Here is an 8,306-nt window from a genome sequence, read left to right as displayed (position 1 = left end):
ACCAAAGGAGTTTTACATTCATGGGATTAAAAAGCATGTAAATGGATGGAAGGAAGTCATAGATAATCATGCAAAGTACATTGATGATTAAATTTTAATTAAGAAATAACATTTGATCACTTGTTTTCTTTATTCAAAATTCGGACAGAACTTATGGGATGACCTGATAGTATTAAACATGAAATATATGACATTCGTTCATGGAAACGTTCGTAACTTTGAGTTAACTTCTCTTTTCCTGACTAGAAATAATTATTATTCACTCCGTGAATAGTATCACACACACACACACACACACACACACACACACACACACACACACACACACACACACACACACACACACACACACACACATCCAGTAGGTATATTATAATTTTCACGGAATTTCGTCCGTCTTTACGGTCTGAGTTCAAATTTCTCTGAGGTCGACTTTGTCTTTCACCCTTTTGGGGGTCATTAAAATGACAGCAAAGGGGCCTCTACATGGTCACTAGTCGAGCACTGGGGTCGACACGATGCACAAGCCCTCTCTCTGAAAGATTTCAGGCAATGTGCCTATAATTGAAAGAATTTTTATTATTATTACTAAGGCGGCGGGCTAGCAGAATTGTTAGCACGCCGGGCGAAATGCTTGGCGGTATTTCGTCCGTTTTTACGTTTTGGGTTCAAATTCCGCCGAGGTCATCCCTTCGGGGGTCGATAAAATAAGTACCAGTTGTGTACTGGAGTCGAAGTAATCGACTATCCCCTCCCCCAAATTTCAGGCCTTGTGTCTTTCGTAGAAAAGATTAGTAGTAGTAATAGTAGTCGTAGTAGAATTTTTATAACGCTCCCTATTAATCATGTAAATTAAACCGTGACTGTAGATTAACAAGTGTCATTATTTAACCGTCAAACACTTTGGGAATCTATTCACTCGATAAAACAGGTTTCGTGATTCTAACACCAAATTGTCTGTGTCCTTAGTAATATCTCGCTAGCTCCAGTTTTTCTTCATCTAAGTCGTTCTTTCTTTCTTTCTTTCTTTCTTTCACCATCGTCGTTATTACCATCATCGTCGTCATCCTCCACCTCCTTACCATCGTCATCGACGTCTCCAAAATCTCAGAGAGATGTGTACGTCTGCTCGCAGCCATATAAACACCTAAAACAATTAGCGAAAGCATCGTACATGTTACCAAGGTATACTCGCTGTTTGTACCGTATAACTTTTATTATGATCATATTTGATCGCTGTGTCTCGATTAAACGATTTGTTCGAACAAATAAATCCTAGAGAATCTTACAGCAGTCATTTTCAATAACACTTGTGGCTTGTGAGCATCACATTTTCATCAACTTTTAATCCGACTTTACTTTTATCCACCTAGTGTATCCGAGTGTCTTCCGTTCAATGAATTATCGCGTGTTCATTTTATATATCGATACATTCATACCAAATCATTAATATTTCATTTGTAACTAAGGCCGCTGAAATTCCGTACACATATGTTTGGATTCGTGTAGCATGCGCCCGTCCCAGCCCACCAAAGATCAAATTGTGGCTTTGTTGTCACGCTGCACCTCCGCCACCCGGGCCCGTCGAGCGGCTTTCATCCCCTTGTATCTCAGAGCACGCATCCTAGCTCTGACAACGCAACCTTCGTGCCTGGCATTGAAAAATTGCGGTCTGTGTAGCCAACGACTTTGAGCTGCGCACAACATGCTATTTCTATCTGCAGGCCTACAAATTACTCTATCTAGATACGATCTGGAAGACCTGATACTGTTAGCCCATGTCAGCTAATTCGAAGTGACTGAGTAGGTTTGTGAGGCTTTTGCACCCCGACCCACCCAACACAGGTGTGCGTCCAAGATGGCGTTCCAATCGCCCACCAGAACTAAAGAGTGAGACAGTCCAAAGAAAACCTGCAAACGTTTGAAGAAATCTGGCTGCCCCATCCCAGCTGAGGCGTACACAGCGACTGGTTTGAAAGCACCACCTTCGCTATCGTTCACATCAAGGAACTCCAACTTACCTTCCAAGTTCAGGAAGATCATCCGTACCTCGAAATACAGGCCTTTCCACAACAGCACTGCCACCCCGCCTCCCATTCCAATCCGACTAAAAGATGCGTAGCTCTCAAAATCATCGAAGATCGAAGTTAGATCGCATATGTCAGAAGTCCTAGTTTCGCTGACGGTTGTCACATCCATAGCTAGTAACCTGAGGTTAGTGAAGAGGTGACCCTGCATCCAGGGCGACCCCACATCATGAACATTTGTACTACCTACTCTTAAACACACGATGATGACCGGACGAAATTTTGAGAAGAATTTTGAGGGGAGAAAAAATGCTATATTTTATAGGATGAACACAGAGGCAGATGACAATCTAGCTCTTGGAAAGATGCACATTTCTTGATAATTTAAGAATCTGTCATTAATATCATTCCAAAGTATTGGGCGTCGAATTAATCGAATATATTCTCCGCACAAAATCTAAATCTACTTAGCCCCGGGTGCTGCTGGAGGTCAGGTGGCTCAATGACCATGAGTTGTCGGGGTTCCTCTGGTAACCCCTTTAAAAGCCTACACGTGTCTTTTAAATTAGGGGTTCCACGTCTTGAGGGAAGCTCTCCTAATATTTTTTATGACTCTATAGGCATTCGCACCAACACCAGTGTTTCTGGCACTTGAAAGGTGCTGGTGCCAAAGATCACACCTCTCTTGACATCTTTCCTTCGGGATCTATCATTTGTTTGCTGGTCCCTCTCACTAGCACGAAGTTTGGTGTTTGTGTGGTTGGTTGTTGCTGTTGGGAGTACTTTCTTTTGGTCAGTTGATGCAGCTGGGGTAGTGTTGGTGAAGCTGTTTGTGATGGCGATGGAGGGGTTGGTGATACTGTAGGTGTGTCTGTGGTAGTTGTGGATATATTTCCTATGTTTTTTTGGTATATGTGTTGATGGGGGTGGGGGCATGATATTTTCTTGTGATTCCATTTTTTTTTGTTTTTAGAGTCGCCCCTCATTTTCAATGCGTGTTGCAAATGAATCCGTGTCTGCAGAATTGGGGTGCGAGTCAATGAAAGTATTTGGGTTTGGAGTAGATGGAGAGAGGGAGGGTGGGGAGAGATTTGTCGGGAAAGTCCCCTGAGTGATGTGTGTGTCCGTATTTATTAATTATTCTTTCTGCTGTTGACGGGAGTGATGGTGGTGCATCTGTTGCTGGCGTTGCTGGTGTTGTTGGTGCTGTTGGTATTGTTGGTGTTTCTGTAGTTGCTCGTATAGCTGTTGTAGCTGGTGTTGCTGCTGTGACTGATGTTGCTGATGTTGTTGATGTTGTTGGTGGTCTTTCAGCGTTTAATGATTTCGCTGTTCCTATTGTTGATGATGCCGTTGTTGCCCAGGCTGGAGCTGCTTTTGTTGCTGATCGTTGCTGATTTGGTTGTTGAAGCTTCCACGGTTTCCTGTCTTCTGTTGGGGGAAGAAAGCTTTCAAGTAGCATCTCTCTCCACACAGGTGGCACTTTGACCTTCTACCCTCAGTTGTAACGTGTAGTTCTTCTCCTCCTGGGAGGCGAATGAGATTTGGAATCTTATTAATTGCTTCTGGTTTAATGTGGAGGAGCACTTCCACACTAGTCCCACAATAATTTTCGCGACGGGTTCTCTTCCCTTCCAGGAGGCTATTCCAAAACAATTATAGCTAAAATCCACCACAAATTTGAGGTCTTTATGAGCACCATCCTCCTTCCTAAATAGGATGGATGGAGCACATATTTTTCACTCCGACAGGGAACCACGGAGTGTTTGAAGGCCACAGCTTCAGATTCAAAGAACACTGAAACGCCCACAAACTGTTTAGCCCTCGATACACATAGAATGTCGGACATTATTTATTTCAGTGCTGCTTCTACGTCCGCCTGACTAGCCATCTCGACCGCTTTGTGTTTACAGAAATGCATTTGTATATAATTGTTTTCTTTTTTGCCTCTGCCAACACCTCATGGAGTGGATGGTAATGTTCGGTCGCACTTTCTCCAGCCTTATCAATTTAGCTGCCTCAGCTAGACAATATCTTTCTGAAGAAGATCCATATTAACCAACTTGCTTTTCACTGGAGTTGCAGCGAATGTATTGTTGTTGATATTGCTGTCGTTATTGATTACAATTCGTTGTATTGGTGGTAGTGGTGGCAGTGTAGGTTGTGGTCGTGTTCGTATTCTTGTTTTTGGCATATTCCAATTGATTGTAGGTATTTCAAGTTTGTAATTTGAATTATGTCCTTGCGTTGTAATATCGCTGAATCTACTGCTATTGGTCAACTTTGTGGTAATTTCATTCACTGGACTTTGGACCTAATGGGTGCTCGCCTCCACTTCTATTTGTGGGTAGTAGGCGGAGGGTACTACGGTGTCTTACACCTCTCTATCTGAACCACCTCTCATCTCCTCTTCCATATCCTCCGGCAAGGCTGGCTTCACCAAGTTAGTCTTTTAAAAATTTTTCGAAACAAAAAAAAAAAATTATTGTTTTGAGATTTCAGCCCCCAAAGTGGCACTAACAACACAAAACAACCAAACCTAAGAAAAGGCGGTGGTTTTGACAAACGTTTAGTAACAAAATAAGCAATGAACAACTTTTGGAAACAAATTAAGAGCGAAACACTTACGAACGAACAAACACGTGCATTCCGTGAAAACGAATAATAACAAAACAATATAATAATTCCTCATATAGTTACAAAGTCACGCCTTTAGTTGGAAGGAACAGTTCAGCCCAGTGCTTGAGTAGTTCTTATTTTGTTGATTCCAGAAATAATAATTTTCCTTTTCAGGACTGAACACAAGAACGACCCTCCAGTGTTGGTTGTCTGGGGGAACTGGCATTGATCATTGTAGCATGCAGTTAAGTATACATTGGATTAACGGAGGGGAGAAAAAATGCTATATTTTATGGGATGAACACGGAGGCAAATGACAATGTAGCTCTTGGAAAGATGCACATTTCTTGACAATTTAAGAATCTGTCATTAATATCATTCCAAAGTATTGGGCGTCGAATTAATCGAATATATTCTCCGCACAAAATCTAAAGCTTCGTGCCATGTTAGAAATCAATATTATCCCAGAAGTCTTTGTTGTTGCATGCATTCTTTTCCTTGGCTACGTGCAATGTTTTGTTCGGTTTCGTTTTTGTATTTTTCGGTTACATTGAAAGTAGTCCGCGAAATGTGTATACAATACAGCGTAGTGATATTTTCTTTATACAGCGTACGTGTGTAGGTGCAGCTACGCGGGTAAGTGCAGCTACGTGTGTAAGTGCTGGTGTGATATTTAAAAAAAAATTTGTCTACTTATTTTTTCATCACCACTTCCAAACCACCTATTATCATGAGGATTGTTACTCTTTTCAATTATATTCTGCATATCTCTATCTCCAGATTTTTTATATTTCGTTAGTTTTTTTTTAAGCCATTTCTTTTAGAGATATATTGTTACCCGTTGCAATATATACGTCAATTAGGCGACATTTTTCCCCTCATTTTATATGACAGTAATGTCTGTTCGGCTGCTTTGATCTTCGCATCTATGTGATTCAGTATGTTCTAGAACGTGGTCACTTTGTCATTCTGTGAGAAGCCATTGTGATGTGTACTTGTATCGTCTCTTTTCTGCGCGTATTCTATAAAATCAGCATTGCTTCCAGTCTACGTGACCTCTCACTCAGCTATGCCTCTCTCTCTCTCTCTCTCTCTCTCTCTCTCTCTCTCTCTCTCTCTCTCTCTCTCTATATATATATATATATATATATATATATATATATATATATGTTGCTTTTAACAGTGGAATTCGAAGTAGACAAACCTATTAAGAGTAGCAAATAAATATTGGGTTTGAATACCCCTTTAACGGAAAATGTCGAAGACAGCATGTGAAACGTCTGTTATGTTTGCAGAAGATGCGGGTTCACATCCTACGGGTTGCATTCGATTCTTTCCGACCAGTTTTTTTAAAACTCAATATTTACATGCTATTATTTACACGCTGTCGTTACAAGCGAATTCGAATCAAACTGTTTTGATCTGTACATACATACATAACGACGATCTTTACACTCTCCTATCCCAGAAAATACTTTCTCTTTGTCCTTCTACTTCCGGTCACTTCAAAAATGTAATCGCACTTGGGTTATTGCCAATTCTTTTTCCTCCTTTATTTTCCTTTTGGGTTTTCTTGTTTTTCCTGTTTCCGAAGAAGAGCTGTGCTCGAAACGTAAAACTACTATTCTTTTCCTTCTCCGAGCGTCGATTTAATACTTTGCTTGTCCTTACATTTTTTTTTTCTTGTTTTCTTTTTCCCTGTGTTTTGAATTAGGTATATATAGTAAATTACTTTATTTACTGAAGATAGCTTAAAACCATGGTCCAGGAAATAGAGGGTAAATGTTTTTATTTTTCATTCCCTTTCGAAATTACCCCTAATTGTGGTTTGGATTTTAACTACTCCATCTAGCAGTTTAGATGTCCGATTATGGCCATCTCTTATGTGTTTAAATATATATATATATATATATATATGTGTGTGTGTGTGTGTGTGTGTGTGTGTGTGTGTGTGTGTGTGTATACATATACATTTATATATAGATATATGTGTATATATATATATATATATACACATATATACACACACACACACATACATATATATATAGAGAGAGTATATATATATATGTGTGTGTGTGTGTGTGTGTATTTGTATATGCGTATATAGTATTTGAGTGGAATGGATACGCTACGTGTACAACAAAATTGCCGTTTTGGTTGCGGCTGTTAATAGTAATCACGCTAAAGTACCTCTGTTGTGTTGTCCCCTAAGGTTCTATGTGGCCCGAATAGGGATATGACGTAATATAAAGACAACGTCTATTATGAGAAAAACAAACAATCAAACAAACAAACAAAGGACAAATATCAAGACGCATGAATTTCTGATTCTTTATTTCGTTCGATGCATATGTTTCCCTGTTCGAGAATTAAAGATATATTATAAATGCAATTTACTGAGAGCATTTATAATATGACATCATTCATTATCGAACACAGAGACATATGTAACACATGAAATAAAGGAATATCAAATTCATGCTGCTTCATGTTTTTTATCTCATAATGTATGTATGTATGTATGTATGTCTGTGTGTATGTATATATATATATATATTATATATAGATTGATATACATATATATAGACAAACATATATATCTGTGTATGTATGTGTATATATATATATGTATATATGTATGTATATATATATATGTATGTATATATATATATATATATATGTATATATATATATATATATATATGTATATATATATATATATATATATGTATATATATATATATATATATGTATATATATATATATATATATATGTATATATATATATATATATATGTATATATATATATATATATATATGTATATATATATATATATATATATATATATATATATATATATATATATATATATATATATATATATATATATATATATATATATATATATATGTATATATATATACACACACACATATACATACACACTTATCTTTATATTCAAATACATATGTCATCTATTGTTGTTTTTGTATCTTCTTAAAGAGCTGTTTGTAAACTCAACATGGCCTTCCAGGAAGCGGAAAATGATTTTTGCCTTGTCCATATTTTATAGCATTTTATATTAGATTCCATAATTTTTATAGTTCTGTAAAGGTTATTTTATAATAGTCTTATAGTTGTCGCTTTCCTCTATCTCTCAGTGTCAGTGATAAATATTACTGTCTCTCTATCAGCTTTTGTGTGGTGAAGTCAGGACTTTCTTCTAGGTTGCTAATCCAGTTAGCTTCTAATTGTGTAATATAATAAAAGTATTGCTGTACTTTTGATATTTAAACATGTTTAATTATTAATATAATGCATTTGTTATATACTTTCTTTCTTTTATTTTTCTTTTACTTGTGTCAGTCATTAGATTTCGGCCATGCTGAGGCAACGCCTCGAAGGATTTAGTCGAAAACAATCGACCCCAGGATTTGATATTTAAAGTCTGGTACTTATTCTATAGGTCTCTTATACCAGAGTTACGTAAACGTGAACAAACGAACACCAGTCGTTAACACCCCCACCCACATATTTGCGACCGCTTTCTTTTAAGTTTCCGTCTGCCAAATTCACTCACAAGATACTGGTCGGCCCAGGGATAAAGTACAAGACACTTGTACAAGGTGTCACACAGTGAGACTGAACTTGAAGC

This window comes from Octopus bimaculoides, chromosome 5 (assembly GCF_046866305.1).
Source record: "Octopus bimaculoides isolate indiv1 chromosome 5, ASM4686630v1, whole genome shotgun sequence".
NCBI lineage: Eukaryota > Metazoa > Mollusca > Cephalopoda > Octopoda > Octopodidae > Octopus > Octopus bimaculoides.
The sequence above is the reverse complement of the archived record's forward strand: the minus strand, read 5'-3'. Positions refer to the sequence as shown.